Source organism: Pararge aegeria, chromosome 17, assembly GCF_905163445.1.
Source record: "Pararge aegeria chromosome 17, ilParAegt1.1, whole genome shotgun sequence".
Lineage (NCBI taxonomy): Eukaryota > Metazoa > Arthropoda > Insecta > Lepidoptera > Nymphalidae > Pararge > Pararge aegeria.
The window spans coordinates 3,206,053-3,224,939 of NC_053196.1; the positions used below are offsets into that span (position 1 = coordinate 3,206,053).

Here is an 18,887-nt window from a genome sequence, read left to right on the forward strand (position 1 = left end):
GTAGAGACTTTGGGACCGTGGGGTCCGGAGGTCTTTTCAAAGAATTATCGAAAAGGGTTATCGAGTCTACCGGCGATCCTAGAGCGGGCAGTTAGTTACCTTGGCCAACGAATTAGTTTGGCCATCCAAAGGGGCAATGCTGCCAGCATCTTAGGAACTGTGCCTCGCTGCGGTGGTTTTGAGGACGTTTTAGATTTTATTTAGTTTTAAATAGTTTATTTTAGGTTATATTTATAAAACAATTATTTTAAAGAGCAAATATGAATAAATACGACATATAATAAATACCCATTAATGCAAATCATACTTGCCCACTACGCAAGTCGGCCGCTACCACCCTACTGACAAAGACGTGCCACGAAGCCAATGAATAGTGGTACGGGTTTTATATAACTGCCATACCCCTAACAGGTCAGCAATACCATCTGAGACTGCATCATCAGTTATCACCAGGTGAGATTACAGTCAAGGGCGGACCATCTATACCTACTTATAATAAAACTGTAACTGGAAGATTACTGTACATTTAACATATTTTGAAAATTTTGACCGGGATACTGAGTCCAAAACAGATTTTAATTAAATTTTTGTCTGTCTGTCCGGGCATCACGTGATAACTACTGAACGGATTCAAATAAAACTTGGTATGGTGGTAGTTGATATTCCGGGTCAACATATAGGCTACTTTTTATCCCGATAAACAATAAGTTTCCTCCGGGAAATGGGATGAAAATTTTTGTTAATTTTACTTCATTGCTCCGTTTAATTTGAACCGATTTCATGAAGCATGTATGGTATTATTTTAATAAGGATCTGATAAATTACAGGGGAGATAAAGAACATAACTCTTCACGAATAACTGTTAGTCGCAAGGCCATTGATTAAACGCATGCGTACCATCCTACTAATATTATGAATGCGAAAGTTTTTGAGGGTGGACGTATGGATGTATGCAGTGGCGTGCACTTCATAGATGCACTAAATCACTGCATACCCTAAAATTGATATATAACTCGTATAAAAAGAGGAATTTTGCCGTTTTATGCATTTTCCTGCTGTATGCATACCTTGGTAAGAAACCACGTAAAATTTTCTAGCTTCTCGATTGACTCATACGCGGACGAAGTCGCGGGGGTCCAGTGGAATAAAAATATATATTATCATAAGGCGTCTTTAAATTTATTTGTACCTATATGCTATAATATGCATAATATTTATACATAGGAGAGCCTGCAGAGTTTCTTTATGGTACCGAAGATCTTGTTAGACATAGTCTCCGAACTAACTAAGCAAGGAATTATTAAGTAGAATACGCTCCGATAACGTTTCCACATAATAATATGATAATATAGACTCAAGCCAGTATCTTGTTTCTACCGACATTGTTTACACAGGATCTTCTACTTATTATTCTAAGACCGTAATGCAATATGACAAGCATACAACTATGGTATATTATTATTAATTGCATATTAGTGACTCATAGTATCTACCTAAAGAAGGTGAATTTTACTAACAGACTGTTTAAAATTAAGTTCTTTAATTTAAATGGATTCTTTTCAAAATATCAAAAATTATTTTATTGCAAACATACTGCATACATCTATATATATAAAAAAACTATGTTGGTTACACCATTTATAACCAATTTTTAAGATATTTGATTTTTTGGATTCCTCTAAGACCGGAATAAGATAGCCGACTTGCAAAGTAAGCAAACCTTATAATGCAATAGCTTAAGTTTTCATGTAAGTGAATACTGTCCTTATGAAAACAATAAATTTCTTAAACCGCAAGTGTTAAAATATAACATTCTTAAAAAACAAATGATCCGCGGTATGAAGTTCGCCGGGAAAGCTAGTTTAATATAATTGCAAACAAACTTCTTTTATTATTTTCTGCATAGGTACACTATTTTTATTATGATGAACGTTTTTTTCTGATCGACCATTGAGATACAATAAATTATTGTGCATATTTGGGACCTGAATAAGACCAACTTGGATCAGTATCCAACCAGCCCATCTTAACAATGATCGCTGATCGTTAGCTAACTCGATTAACGATCATCGTTTCAGAAGCCGGGACTCAAACGTATGTCGTCAGCCTCGAAATGACAGGAGATTAAGAAAATTGCACAAACAGGCACAACCGCGCGGAATGACTCATAAGTACTTGAACAATACCGTCACTGATATTCTCGTTAACGGCGTTTCGGCGGTGTATAGGAAATGTAAATGCACCTTGAAGGTTACTCAGGTAAAGGATAGGGCCAAATATGGCCAGCTAGGAATCTTTAAAAATTGGGACGAGGTTATCCTATCCTATCCCTTAAATCAGAAGAGATTCTTTACTCTTTATTTGTACACCACACCACGTTCAGAAAAGCAAAAAACGAGTGAGCCGTCACAGGACGCCTGGCAGATGTGAAAAAAATTGTTTTCTGTAAGTTATTGCAGATATTTCATAATGAAAAGATGAAGCATAACAAATTTGTTTCACAAATTTACAAAAAAATACAACCAAATGGATAACCACTCCTTTTTGTGAGTCGGTTGATAATGACTGTTTTATTACAAAATTAATATTCATTTTTATTGTAACATACGAAATACAAAAATTCAATCATATAGCGTGGCGATGCGTCGCCACGGTCTGTGTCGTTTTTTTTAATCCTGTGGGAACCATTTGTTTTCCTGAGATGAAAGTTATCTTAAGACTCTCTGTCTTTTCAACTTACTTTATGCCAAAAATCAAATAGATTTCTCTTAGTTAGGCCGCTAAGGAAGGACAAACAAACAAACAAACTTTCTCATTTATAATATCTGTAAGGATTTCATTTGGTATTTGAACGGCGTGACGAGGGCAGCAGCAGGATAATCTCATCAACTTTCAACTCGGAGTGATTCCCGAAAGACTAATTTGCGAGATCAGGTTTGCTGAGAAAAGAAATCACAGTATATTTCCCAAAAGAAATCTCCAGAAATTTTAATGGCATGTTGAAAAGTTTGAATTATCTTTTACTTCGCCCACCGTAGGCACTTAATGTTATATTTTTTTCATTATCTCACCTGGTGGTAAGAAAACTAACATACCTAACCTAGCTAACCTGTTAGGGAGTATGGTAGCCATATCCATGAGACTGCATCATCATTTATCAGCAGGTGAGATGCAGTCTGGGGCTAACTTGTAGTGGAATAAAAAAAAATACTTGCATGCCTGAGAACTGTACTCTAGGCCAGGCCTAGTAGACAACGGCCTAAACTTCTTGTGCTGAAAGAAGACCTGACCTGTCGAATTAAAAATTGCGTCCCGTTATGTATTATAAATGGGTCGATTATATAAATAAATAAATATACTACGACAATACAGACACCGCCATCTAGCCCCAAAGTAAGCGTAGATTGTGTTATGGGTACTATAACGACTGATGAATATTTTTTTTATGAATAATATACATAAATACATAGAATATACATATAAACACCCACTGACAAACATTCATGCTCATCACACAAACATTTTCCAGTTGTGGGAATGGAACCCACGAACCTGGGCTCAGAAAGCAGGGTTGCTGCAAACTGCGCCAATTGGTCGTGATTATGGGTTCATGATGATGATAAAGGTGCTTTCTTATTTCTTACAATAAGAAATAATTGTCTTTGCGTAGTAGTTCTAGTATTAACTTTACATAAATAACATAGATTTATAAATGTTTTTGTATGAAATAAATTAAAACGGAATTTTTGAAAAGTCATAGAACAAAAGTGGTTAGTTTTAATGTTTTTTATGCAGCCCTGTATACGAATTAAATGTACCCTTACCCTTTTGAAATCACAAACGAGCTTAACGGCCGTTCTAATTGCCACATTACGAAGGCGATAGTCATTCATACGCTGTTGTCTAAATAAATTCAGCAGATAAAGGTTAACTTTATGCGCAAACACATCTCGCACGCCAAAAATATATTGTTTACTAAACCATTAGCTTAATTGCTTAATATGCGTAATAACGCTTTTATGTAGGCTATACCTACAGATACACGGATGTAATATTGATTTACTTTTTCTAATTACTTTTCACAGCGCTCACTCGAAAATGGATTATTACAAGACCCTGTTATCTAAAAGTAAAGTATCTTCATCTTTCCACTTATAAGGCTTAGCGGGGTTGTAATGTTGTTCTGAAATCTAAAACACTAATGGGTTGTAATGCCATTAGAAATAGGAAAAATCCCGCATCCGAAGAACGTTTTGTTTATTCTAATGCTGCTATTTTCCATAGACGTAAAATTGTGTCCCTTTAATGTATTATGAACGACACTATATCGCTTTAATAAATGCCCAATGAAGAGTGAACCATAGAGTGCACATTATCTAAAACTCCCTCCAAAATTTAGCTGAGAAACATTAACTGGTTGTGATAGAGGTGTGAAGTAAGAGTAGGTATCCAACACAGGCGTTGTTCTGCAAACTTCTTCGGCGACCCTAAACCCACTCGCTTTACTCAGGATTCTAGCTCGCTACGCTAGGAAGTTACACTAAAACCCCTTAACAAGTTTAGCTGATCACTCGCCCGTAATGTAAACCTTGTAAAATTGTTTACCGATTGGTTTACCATGTTGAACAATCTACTATTACGTAACTCCTTTAAGCTTTTATTTTATTTAATACCCAGTTTTTCTCGTGGACCTATTTGTACCTACTTATTACAAATCGATGCCTATTCTTACTTTTATAATGAACTACAAACTGAAAGCCAGAATATATATCTCATTTTCAGGTGACACACAAAAAAAGCTCTGAAATATTTACCTCGTCTAACAATATTATTAAGATAGCAAACGAACAAGGGTCTTTCTGATCTGAAATACAAATTTTGTATCTGCTCAATAAAACATTTTTGTATTATAAGCAATTATATATTGTTAACAAAATCATCCGTTTACTAGAAGCGGTGAGGTGAACTAGAATTGAAATCAACTTTTTATCAACTTTCTCCTTAAAATTAATTGGTCGCTTTTATATCGACTACCGGAATCAGTGATAAGTAGGTACGGTTTGTTTTTATAATGAAATTCTTATTCATGGTTTTTTAACACACGAATATAATATTTTTGACCTTTTGTAATTTTTTTTCCTAAATCGAGAGAGTAAAGTATACTTTAAAAGCGTGGACATACATGCCTTTATACATTTCAAAACGTTGCAAACTATAATAGCTCCGTGCACTTTCCATTTCAACTTTTTTTTTGCATTTTCAGCATCCTTAATTAAATTAAAAATAACTAAAATTCTAAATAATACCTACATAAAGGTAGCTATAGTATTTTTTATTTAATCTCAATATGAATATAAATAACTAAGAAAACATTATTGCTTATAATAAAATTAGAGAATGTTTTTCTGTGTGTGTATCTCATATCTATATATGTATTTATGAAAATAGTTATATTAAGGATTACATGTATGATAATAAAGCTTGGGTATTAATTGCTCTAACTTCATAGCTAAATATTAACTCGACTGTGAGATGGTGATAACAAAAAAACCTGGCTAAGTTTGTTGTGGGTTCTTCTTAGACCAGGGCGCGTTTGGAACCCTCCTAGCTTTAGTTTTAAGTTAACGAATGCAGATATCACCATCACCTAACATTAGTGTTAACATGTTAAATGTATGAACGCTTTATAATTGTCTATTTTTTTAGTTTAAGTTTTGAAATTTAAACTTTAAAAAATTTAAATTAAAAAACTTAAACTTAGTTTCGTTTACTAGTAGTTTAGTTTTTAATTTAGTTTAAGTTTTATCGTTTTGAAGAACTTCATTGACTTAACAGTAAATAGATGAAGTTGTTTGAACCTCATTTGGTTATATCCAGAATCTTAAGTTTACTAAAGAATTTGTGTCACACATTCAGCTAAACGCTGGTCGTTTGTCATGCTCAAGGCTACCCATTGTTTCCTTCTCTCTATCTGCTCTTGTTATTGGAATGGGCACTTCAGATGAATCGTTTGTTTGCTCGCTGGGGGAGTCATTATCATAACGCCTATCTATCTGGCCTACTCGGTACTAAGCGAGCCTATAACCTATTATTTTGTCAATAACATTTACACAAATCAATTCTTTAAAATTCGAAATTCAAAATTCATTTTAAATTTCGAATTTTAAAGAATTGCTGATTGGCGCAGTAGGCAGCGACTCTGCTTTCTGAGCCGAAGGCCGTGGGTTCGATTCCCACAACTGGAAAATGCTTCTGTTGATGAACATGAATGTTTTTCAGTGTCTGGGTGTTTATCGGTATATTATAAGTATTTATGTGTATTATATTCATAATACATAAGCTATCTTAGTACCCATAACACCAGTTACGCTTACTTTGGGACTAGATGGCGATGTGTATATTGTCGTAGTATGTTTATTTATTTATTTCAAGTAGGCCTAAAATAAGCACTTTTCAAACGTCAAGACTGTCTGTTTGTAGTGACTCTACCACCGGTTCGGAAGGCAGATTCTACCGAGAAGAAGCCGGCAAGACTCAGCAGTTGCTCTTTTTCAACATAAACTTTACATTTTACATTTTAACATTCATTTTTCTGTCTTGTGAGAGATTAAAGCGGAGCCTTTGGTCATTAAGAAACTTCTATAAGGCTTTTATGAATGCCAACTGGTCACAAGGTATTTTGCCAATGACTTGTAGATGAAAGGAGATTGATCAGTGAAAATAATGAAAAGTTAATTTTGAATATGTACCTAAGAATAAATAGTTTTAATTAAATTGTTGTTTCTTAACCTAAGACAGCACAGACAACACATATGAATGTAGTAGTTATACGATATAATATGGAAATAGGTAAGTATTATTTATTTGTTGATAAGCAAATTATTATTGGTAGGTAGAGTCTTATACTTATAGTTGATTGAAGTACCTACTTACTTAAACCTTAGATAGATTGTTTACATTTTAAACATTTGTTTTTAATTAAAATTACAATACATCCCTACATTTAAATCTATATCACCAATTACTTTTGTGTATTTTTTTTATTCCACTACAAGTTAGCCTTTGACTGCAATCTCACCTGGTGGTAAGTGATGCAGTCTGAGACGGTAGCGGGCTAACCTGTTAAGGAGTACGATAGTCATACTCTAATCGGTTTTTACGCGACATAGCACCGGAACAGTAAATCTGTTAGCGGCACGTCTTTGTCAGTAGGGTTGTAACTAGCCAAGACCAAAGCCAAGATAAATTCCCAAATTGCCCCTGTCTGGCATCGAACCTTCTTAAATTCACAGCTCTCACCGTTGCGCCAGGAAAGTGTATGTTATGAGTAAGGGGATTTGACTTGTGACGTCACAGGTCTGGGCTGAAAATCAGCGTTGTTTTGTTTCGTGTAGGTAGGCCTACCTTCGTGTTCATGATGCGCGTATCCCGTTCACCCATTCTGAGTGGGGTGACAGGTTTTGTTTCTATACATAGAACCCACCCCACTACTGTCTGGAACACACCAGATTGATAGCACAAACCTTCCTGTTCAATTACCATAAATGATCTTACGATCAGTGAAAAAATAATCACAAAATTACCCACCTATGAAACTATTGGTAAGGATTTCACAATAAGTCTTAAGTATTTTTCAACTTATAATTTTTTTGTTATATTCATTTATTTTCTAGGTGACATGCGAAAATTTCTTAAATAAATTAGATGGAAAAAATTTACTTTTAATATATTGTTTTCGTGCTCTAGCTTCACATAGCTTAATATAAATTTACTGTGAGATGGTGATAACAAAAATAAAATTTACCCGGCTAAGTTTATTGTGGGCTCTTCTTAGACCAGGGCGCGTTTGGCACCCTAGTACCTAGCCTTAGGTTTAAGTTGGCGAACGAAGTTATCACCATCCCCTTACAATTATGTAAACATATATGTATGAACGCTGCATAAGTGCCTGTGATAGGCCTACATGAATAAAGAAATTCTGATTTTGAATTTATATATAATAATTGACGGACTAAGCAGATGGCTCACGTGATGGGAAGAGGGACAACCATCGCCTTTTCACAGATTAACACTTCACAGGGCATGCAAAGAGCACGTCCTGTAACACGCCGCCCTGTACCTATCATATTTGAGGCGTAGGTACCTCACCTAGGTACGCCTTAAGTCTCAGTGCCTGTATTTATACCGGCAACCACACCCTTCGGACCGCAACACAGCATTGCAAGAATGCTGCTAAGCGGCAGAAATATTCATGGCGATAGTAGGTACTTCCCCTAAGCCATAACCTAAGACTGCATCATCACAGGTGAGTTTACAGTAAAGGCTAACTTGTATCTAGTCTATCTAGATAAAAAATAATTAAAAGTTTAATCAAAATTGTATACGTGAAACTAGACTAACTACGTGGTTTATTGCAATACTATTAAAAAAAAACAATGTGTATCTATACTGACATTACAAGTGCAAACAAAATTCCTTCCCACGCTTGGCCGGACGAAAAACAGGTCCGAGTTGCATACCGAAAGGAAATCACCAGTATCGGAGTGCCCGCTTTAATACACAAGTAATTATTAAAAACTACAGTAAGTAACAAACTGGTTGACATACCTTCGAGACAAGTTTATCCAATCACCGGTAAGTGTCCGAAAAAAAAACTTCACAAATAAGGAACACAATTTTCAAAAGCACACACACATTTTAAAACTTAATAATTCGAAAGTATTAAAATGTGATTACACAAAACCTTTGTTCAATACAGAAATCGAGATTCGTTTACGATTTATATTCAGAACACGCGGATGCTGTTTTCGCGAAAGTAAACAAACGTCCTCTCCCGTCGACGACCTGAACGCTACTGGTGCTGGAAATGTGAATGTGAGCAGATCCATTCTCGAATACTACGAGTAACGAGATACGGCCATTCAGGTATGTGAACAACCTCTTATACAAAGTATACACAAATCAAATTCATCCCTTACACGGAATACATAAAAGCAATTATTGCTTGGTGCGGCGTCAGTGATAAGGCTGCGTCGATATCAGCGCTGCGTCTAGGATACCGAAGTAAAAGGGACAGATATATACAATAGCCCTTCATCAGAGCGAGACCGTGTAGTTTAGATATTTGAGATGATTGAACCGTGAAATTTTTATATTTGCCTGGATCAAAAGCGCAGCATCTCAACAATTGTGCTTAGGAAGAATGCAACCACTTTGACTCAACATTAATTAATGATTAGAAAAGGATGGCATGATTCTTTTGTGTATTGTGAATTAAAATGACAATTTGCCCCTCGCTTTTAAAATGTTTCTGAACTCCCGTGGGAACTTCAATATAACTACTTTAAGATTAGATCAAATAGTCTGTTTGATTTATAATTTCTTTAATCATAGCCCACCAAAACACATAAATCTTCCAAAATGCACTCACTACGCACGTTTTGCTCAAGGATCGGAGTATCCTCAGGAGATGTTAACTTTACAATGCACAATTGGACTTAGTGCCTACACAAAGTAACGCCCGCTTCTATCTAAAATTTGATGTTTTTTTTAATGATAAAATAGTGTCCCAATTTTTTTTAGGATTAGAATACAAGCAGGGCGGGCCCTAGTAATAGTTTTATAGCATAAAAGAGATAAATAAAACATTTAAGGGGTCTATAAATAGTGCTATCTTGTAACTCGGGAATGTAGGTAAAGATGGTATCGTAATGAATTCGAAATATAAAAATCTCTTAACTTAACTGAATTGACTCGACTAAACAAGTGTTATGCTATTCCAGGGGGAATAACTAAACTTTCTCCAGGGGAAAGGATAACGATGTGAATAAACGCTTATGGTGTGATTCTTACACAAATCCTACAGGTACTTACGTCCCTCGCATAACTCAAAACTAATTTGACAGCTCTAAAAGTAGCGTTATAAAAAGAGAATATCACATGATATACTTATCTTCGAACCAATTTCTTTGAACTTCTGTCACTTAATTTTTTTAGGGATAACAAAAAAGTAAATAATTAATTAGTAAGACTTAACTTTACAAATACACAGTGAAAAATTCTAAATACCCACTACAAAAAAATCGGTAAATCTATAAAAATATTTATCGTCTTCAATAAGAAAGTGTTTTATTATGATCTTTTTACCGATCAGATACTTATCAGATTATTTTTATTTCCATTTGTATAAGTATGATTTTATGGAAGAGCGGGGCCACTTGCCACAAGTGCTACTTAGTAGTAATACTAGTAAATTACTAGGATTGCCCGAATTTCGAAGTATTATTTTTCAACGGCACGAAACAAAATAAATATTTGTGATTTTGATTTGATCAGATTTCCAAACTTTCAGGTGTTCTTCCCAATTCCCATCATACCCGTCTCTTCGTTAGAGAAAAATTCGTAGAATTCTGTTTCGCGGGCTTTCTAGTAGGCTTCCTATCAATTTAAAAAAAAACTGTTCCATTCTGTGACCTGACATTTTTGTTATTAATTCTTTACTTTTTATTCGAAATTCAAATTGATTCTACAGAATTTCTTCATCGTTTGTAAACTCTAACAGAAGACACCATACGTTTGTATTACGGACTTAAAATCGGTAAAATCGCGTCATAATTTTTGTCAGCCAATATTAATTAATAAATAATGGTATTATTAGGAGGACTACTTTTCTTTTGTTTAGTGGCTTTATGCCAGCACCAATATCCAACATGACTTATACCTACTGACACAAAACAATTTAATAGCTGTAGTTTACAAATCTCGTAGGAAACGTTTTTACCTAGCTTAGGGTGTGTTACCTAGCCTATGTTACTCTCTGTCCTTTCAACTTGTTCTATACCAAAAACCTACTTCATTGGATGCTTAGCTAGAGTGTGGTGTGGTGATTTCCAATTAATTCCATTCTGAGGAAAAATAATTAGGTAATTTAAATTTAAAAATTAATCTTGTTTTCGTTTTTGTTTTATTTTATTATTTAAAAGTTCTTATTTCAATTTTAATTTTTCATTGTAATTTTGATTTTATTATCAATTAAAACTGCTGAATTAATTGAATATAGCTCGAAAAGGTCTTTGCGAGGTACGTAACGTATTCTCAGTCAACTAAAGTTCCATAAAGCAGTAACTGAAATTCTATAGGTTGTTTTAAAATGCCGCGAAGAGCATTGGATGACAAGTTACCTGCTCGGGACAAAAAAAACAACAAAAAGGTTGATCGAGTTTTAAATGGCGTGCAACGTCCTTTGGTTGTTGCGAAAGCATTACGAAGTTGTACATTTAATAAGTTTAACACTGAAATGGTGTACAAATCTTTCTACTTCTTGCCAGATTTTTCTTCGTAGAATCTGCCTCCCGAACCGGTGGTAGAGTCAATACAAACAGACAGACTTGACATTTCAAAAGTGCTTATATTAGGCCTACTTGAAATAAATGAAATTGACAGTTAATACTTTTCCACAAAGGAATTAGTGAATTTTGAATTTTTTGAATTTTGTAAGGTGCATTATACTGTGTAAAGGCCAGCTCTGCTTTGGGGTCAATTTAGTTATTATAATTTTGTTAATATTAAAACAATTCATAATTAAAATCTATTTAATTTGAAATATTTAAAATATAATATATTGAATCAGAATAAATTGTTGAGTACTTCATTAATTTAATCTCATTACTGTAATTTTTTTAAATTGTGAAATATTCATAAACCACCTGGTAGAATGTACTAGATTCAATGTTTATTATAAAAACTCTATGTACCTACATTCTTGTGAATAAATTATTATTATTATTATTATTAGTAATATAGAGATTTGTGTACAAGATTAACTAATGAATAATTAAAATAGGTACCGGAAAATCATCATAATATTTAAGAAAAAATATTTTAATTAGTTTAAGCAAAATACTTTTGTAATTAATATTTCTTGTAAGGCAATCATCTACATTTTATTACCCTTTAAAATATTACCTAAATACCTAAAATAAACTTTTTAAAGCTAAATCAAATCTAAAACGTCTTCAAAACCACCGCAGCGAGGCACAGTTCCTAAGATGCTGGCAAGCGGCAGTATTGCCCCTTTGGATGGCCAAACTAATTCGTTGGCCAAGGTAGATCACCGGTAGACTCGATAACCCTTTGCGATAATTCTTTGAAAAGAGCTTGTGCCTCCGGTCCCTACGGTCCCAAAGTCTCTACTCCAAAAGGCACAAATATGAAGCTGCTATCCAGGTTGTCATATTTACGCTTCTTATTACCTAGAATAAATATTATTTATTTCTAATCAAGATAAATTAAATATATCATTAAAGTTTATTTTTTTGTCTCGCTTCAAAAATAACCTAAATGGGCACTAAAGGGTCCGACAAGTTCATTACAAATGGCAAGGTACCTGCTAAAATCTATAAAAAAATGCAGAACAAAAAAAGGTTTGTTAAGTTTAAAGTGGCACACATTCTTGTTCTGCCGAAAGCTTTAAGAAGAGATTCATACTAAAATAAATAACAGTAACAATGTTGCGAAAGTTGCCTTTTTTCACGCAGCAACGGGACACAAAAGTTTGCGTGCAGATAATTAGAGTCAAAGAGTGATGAGAGCAAAGCTGCGACAAACCTGCGCGAATAAAGTCATATTAATCGGTTAAGATGGTGATGATGGCTCAGTGGTTAGGACGTCGGCCTCTCTTTCGGGGGGCTGAGTTCAAATCCCAGCACGCACCTTTACGTGTTCTAGGGGATGTGCGTTTTAAGCTTGATGTGAAAACATCGTGGGAAACCTGCATGCCTGAGAGATCTTCGCGATGTTCTCAAAGGCGTGTGGAGTCCACCACTCGGCCAGCGTGGTGGGTTACAGCCTAAACCCTTCTCATTGTGAAAGGAGACCCGTACCATGTAGTGGGCTCGTAATGTGTTGATATGATGATGCTGCATCGGTTTAGGGCCCGTGGACCCACTGATTTGACCTACAGCAGGGCTAGCACGGGCGGGAGATAAAGATTATATCCCCCAATTTGACGGCCGATTGGCGCAGCGACCCTGCTATTTGAGTCCAAGGCCGTGGGTTCGATTCCCACTACTGGAAAATGTTTGTGTGATGAGCATGAATGTTTTTTAGTGTCTGGGTGTTTATATAAGTATTTATGTATATTATTCATAAACATATTCATCAGTCATCTTCGTACCCATAACACAAGCTAAGCTTACTTTGGGGCTAGATGGCGTTGTGTGTATTGTCGTAGTATAATTATTTATTTATTTATATCCCCCGATTATATCCCCTGACAAGGGATATAATTAAGCCACCTGCTAAATCACTGGAACATGGAATAGGAGAAGTTTACCCCCGTTTTTTTAAATTTCATATATAATTTGGATATTATTTCCACTTGTGCACCAGTGCTCTGAGAGTTGATAAAGCTTTGGGGGAAGATAAATTTATATCCTTCCCCGGGGATATAATTGTCTCCTGCTTATGCTAGCCGTGCTTATGTTACAAGTGGTGCTTGTTTATTTTAAACCTATGTTTCATCAAATCTACTGTGTGTGTGTGTGTGTGTGTGTGTGTGTGTGTGCGTGTGCGCGTGCGAGTGTGCGTGTGTATATGAGTGTGTAAGTGGATGCTTGTGTGCGTGCGTGAACAACATTTGAGATATTCAAAAAAGGAACACGTATAAGGCTATGAGACTTAGACCATTAAAGCAGCTGCTTGACCACGTATAGACGCGTTTGAGCAGCGGTCAAACAGCCACATCGAAGTAACAATTGGCGCTCACATCAATAAGTTTATCTCGTAAATTCATCAGAGTGCAGCGCACTTGTGATAATTAAACTGTTGCCGCAATTAATCCTAATTGTGGCTTTCCAAATGGAAACACACATCCATTCTGTAGAGCACATTCTTATATATATATATATATATATATATATATATATATATATTTAATATGCCTCTTATTGAATACTACCTAACCCGCTCAACTTCGTCTGCAAATATCTTAAAACCAAGAACCTTCTTGCAGGGCCACCTACCGGGTCCAGTTTTATTTCCAAATTATATAATACGCGGCCGGGCATTCCTCAGCATTTTCCTTGCTTTTAACATTTCTATACCCGTCGTAACTTCTAAACGATGGGTCCAACTTGAATAACCACACAACAGACACACAGACTCACACACGCTCAAATTTACATATACTCACACACACACACACACGCACACACGCACGCACGCTGCTGCTTGTGCTGCTTGTTTTTCTGGGATAAAAAGTAACCTTTGTCACAAAAAACCATGTCGATCTAAAACTCCGTTGCGTGGATTTTGAAAGACAGATGCGAAAAAAATAGCGATGCTATCCTGTAGGAGCTGTTTGCTTTTCTGGGATAAAAGAAGCCTATGAGCTATTCCAGACTATATTGTATGTCTCTGCCAAATTTTAGCGAAATCTGTTCAATCGTCGTGGCGTTAAAGCGTAACAAACATCCATCCATCCATGCATACATCCATCCTCACAAAACGTTCGCATTTATAATATTAGTAGTATGGTACGCATGCCTTCGATCGTTGTACCATTTGCCTTGCGACTTGCTGTTTTCTGTGAAGAGTTATGCGGCCCTTCGGACCGCACCGCAGCATTGCAACAATGCCGCTCAGTGACAGAAATAAACATGGCGATAGTACTGCCCCGGACGAGCTCTGTCACATAAAGCTCTCATTATCATCAGCCCTTTAACGGCCCACTGCAGGGCACGGATCTCCTCTCAGAAAAAGAAGATTGTAGGCCGTAGTCGACCACACTGGTACGCACTTGCGCAACGCAACGCACCGCAACGCACGCACGTATGCGTGCGTATGCGCCTTGGTAGACTTCCCACGCGCCTCGAACATTATTGAGAACTCTCAGGCACGCTGATTTCCTCTCAATGTTTCTTCAACCATTCAAAGATAAATATATTAAAAATTGCTTAAATTAAAACGCACATAACTCCGAAAAGTCAGTGGTGCGTGCCGGGACTCGAACTCTGTCTCTATGAAAGGAAAGCCGAAGACTTATCCACTAGGCTTTCACAGCTTCATCATTAAAAGCTCTGTTACTACTAAACCCACCATATGAAGTGATCACTAACGCGCCATAACGTGGTGATTATCGTCAAAACCAAACCCTACCGTTTAATAAATAAATAAATATACTACGACAACACATCGCCATCTAGCCCCAAAGTAAGCGTAGCTTATTAAGATGACTGATGAATATTCTTATGAATAATATACATAAATACTTAGAATATACATAGAAACACCCAGACACCGAAAAACATTCATGCTCATACACAAACATTATCCAGTAGTGGGAATCGAACCCACGACCTTGGACTCAGAAAGCAGGGTCGCTGCAAACTGCGCCAATCGGCCGTCACCGTTGCAAGAGGCCCTTAGTCTAGCAGCGGACTGTTATACACTATTAATTGAATCTAATATTTTATGGGATTAAATTCGGCGATTTAAAAATTTAATGCTTTTTACCTAAATGCATACGAAAAAATATAGTTTTATTTTACCTGTAATATAAACCTCTATCATCTATTTATTTCAGATTTTTTACTTTAAAAACTGTGGATAAAAGCGGGCAATAAGTACTTAGGTACTTGCGGTAAACAAGGGCCACCTTAATTGAAAGCCTATAAAATGGTATAAATTAAAAAAAATAAAAATATTAAAATAAAACTATCTATTTTTTGGGCATTGTCAATGATAAGTCGAAATTACTTTCTCTGTATAATTTTAAAAATCTATTGAGGCAAGGTTTGTAGCAATCGCATGTTTACGCTGATTCCTTAATGCTTAACGGGCTATACTAAGTACTTTATTAAAAGGAAATAAATAATACGTGTTTAATTTTTTTTCATACAAGGTTTGTTAATTTTGAATTTGAAATTTTTATATGTAGGAACTGAAATACGGATAAAGAAACACCGAACAGATTATTTCCACAACTTACTCTTTACCTTACCCAGGAAAAAAACGCTGCTACCAAGACGAATAACCGCCTCTGAGAGCCACAGAAGAAATAATTAAAATTAAAACCGTAGACAAATAAAATGTAGACGGTAGGTAGAACGAAGACAAAAAACAAAACAGTTTTTCATATTAAAATTTTGAGCATTCCACAATGCTCTTTAGACTACAATGAAACTTGAACCGAATAGGTATTTCAATAATAAATAGCGCTGCACAAAGAGCACAAAGACATACCGCCTGGTATCCTAACATTATATTTGCAAGAGCAGGGAGGAATGTGATCCAATTGCTATGCCACGTAAATGCAACTTGATGCCTTAAAGTGCTTGACTGAAAGTATTTAGTTGCTCCTATTTGTTCCATTTTTATTCGATCCTCATTTAAATGTACATTGCGCTTACTCCCATCGCTTAGTGCAGTGTATATTGACGATCTCCCTGGCGCAACGGTGAGCGCTGGGAATTTAAGTAGGAGGTCTCGGGTTGGATTCCCAGCAGGGGCAATTTGGGAATTGATTTTTTCTGAATTTTCTCTGGTCTGGTCTGGTGGGAGACTTAGTTGGCCCTACCGACAAAGACGTGCCGCTAAGCGATTCAGTGTTCCGGTACCATGTCGCATAGAAACCGATTAGGAGTATGACTTCCATAACAGGTTAGCCCGCAACCATCTTAGACTGGGTACACATATTTATATAATAGTTGCTACAAATTGGGTGAACCTTTCGTTATACTTCCAAAATTAATTCCTAGTAAGGCTTTCCTAAATCTCATAATGCCACATGGTGTCAAATCGTAAGGTCTACGATCACTATTTTAATAAGAATATATTGTCATATTATTTTTACTTAGCACTATCAAATACATAGAAATAGTTGAAGTCAGTCAAAATCCCACTAAAAACTCAGACATGCTGTAGTAAAAGCTTTCGGTACAAGGTGGAACATATCCGTTCGGGTCTCGACATGTCCGTCCATGCACTGACACGTCCCTGTTTCGTATTCATCGAATGATTGCATTGTGCATACGCCACACATCCGTGACATAGCGTTGCGATCAAACCGTTTGTATTTACAGGTATTTTGTCCCTGCCCTTAAAGTTATTTGACTTGTGGCGATGGGCGGGCTTATAACTCGGAGAGCCGATGGACGGTAGCGTCGGGGGGTGCTAGAATGGCGACCTCGCACCGGTAAACGGAGCCTTGACGAGGTGGACAGTCGAAATCAAAGTCGCTGGAACTCCCTATATCCAACAATAGACGGGCATTAATAATTACAACAATCAGGCTAAAAATAATGGATACAATGTTAACGTGAATGCCCTAATCTTTGCGGAATGGAAAACCTGTGTTACAGAGGGTAGGTAGGTCCTTCCTGATGTTACAAGGGGTGCTTGTTTATTTTAAACCCATGTTTCATCAAATCTACAGTGTGTGTGTGCGTGTCTGTGTGTGTGTGTGCGTGTCTGTCTTCAGTGTCGTTATAGTTAAGAGGAAACCTGAAGTGAGAAAACTGCCTGAGAGTTCTTTTTAATTTTCTGGAAGGCGTGTGGAGTCCACTAATCCGAACTGGGTCAGCGCAGTAGACTACGGCCTAAACTATTCTCATGTGTGCGAGACCAATACCCTGTAGTAGGCCGGTAATGGGTTTAAATGATGATGATGAAGGTGCTAAAGAGCCTATTCCTTTTTCAAGAGTTATTCATAGACAACCGACTAAAAAAAAATTAGGAGGTTCTCAATTGGGCTGTATTTTTTTACGGTGGTTGTTTCAGCAGCTGTAAGAGTTTTCTCCACTACGGCAAACGCGCCGAAGTTGCGCAGCGTCGTATTTTAATATATAAATCTATGTACAGTCGTACCAGTCGAAAGTTATCTCAAAGCATCATTAAAGTAATTACAGTCCGAGCGAGAGTTGAAGCGGTAGTTTAGTTCAGTTAAGTTTAGTTCAATAAACTCAGTTATGGCTACATTGATTAGTTTTCCCACCGTTGCGTTTAAGAGGGTATTAAATGCGTTAATGTAATTTCATGTGTTTGGGCGATGATCTTTTGTATATACAAAAGAAAATAAAAATGGAGAGCAACATCTCATTGCCCAAACTGCCATGTTTTATATTCACTACCAAATACAATATTCACCAACTCTTTTTCGTCTTTTTAAGTAGCTATTAGGCTAATAATGACCGCAAACAAGCAACACTGAAAGAATGTGCAATCAGATACGAGTCGTACATACGGTCAAGTGTGTAAATACAGGTTGTAATAGAAACCCGGTGTCGCAAACAGTTGGTCACAACTCACAATCACGGACGCAAACACATCCCGTATTCCATCTGTTGGAAGCTGGAACAAATCGCGTCACAGCCTCCTATCATTCTCACCTGGGGTTGTTAGTACACTGTCGTAAATGTCTAACATAGAGATATGGACCTAATGGTTCTTGTTTTAAAGTTACATCTTCCGTGCCTCCAATTGTAATTTGTCGTAGTTCAGCTGAAAAAAGTATGGTTAAGTCAAGATTTGAAACAGTAATTTTCTATGTAATTAATGAAAAACACGACTGTCTAACGTTACAAATTTACACATTTCAAAATGGCGTCATAAAGCAGCCATATTGAATTTATTTTAAAATACGGCAAGTGCCACTGGGGATGATATAAGGTTACTAAAGATACCTCACTCATATTCTGTTCAAGCATTTAGAAGTTTTGGTGGACTCTATGTATTAGTACTAAGTACATTGTATTTTTAATCACCAGAAGGGTTTAGGGTCACAGTAGATCGTAGTAGTATCACAGAGGACGCTGCTGCCCATTCTCCATTATATTCTCTTAGTCGCCTCGAACGACGCGGAAAAAGGAGGGGTGTTGTATTCTGATCTG

At 36.3% G+C, this 18,887-nt stretch overlaps 1 protein-coding gene across 1 annotated transcript in view; it reads right to left on the reverse strand.

The window, feature by feature from the left end:
• Positions 1-8,839, reverse strand: part of LOC120631122 (rho-related GTP-binding protein RhoN-like) — a 172,065-nt gene extending 163,226 nt beyond the window's left edge. The window contains exon 1 of the mRNA XM_039900566.1: positions 8,608-8,839. The gene's annotated coding sequence lies outside the window, so the exon portion shown is untranslated. The remainder of the gene's footprint in view (positions 1-8,607) is intronic.
• Positions 8,840-18,887: the final 10,048 nt, after the last annotated feature.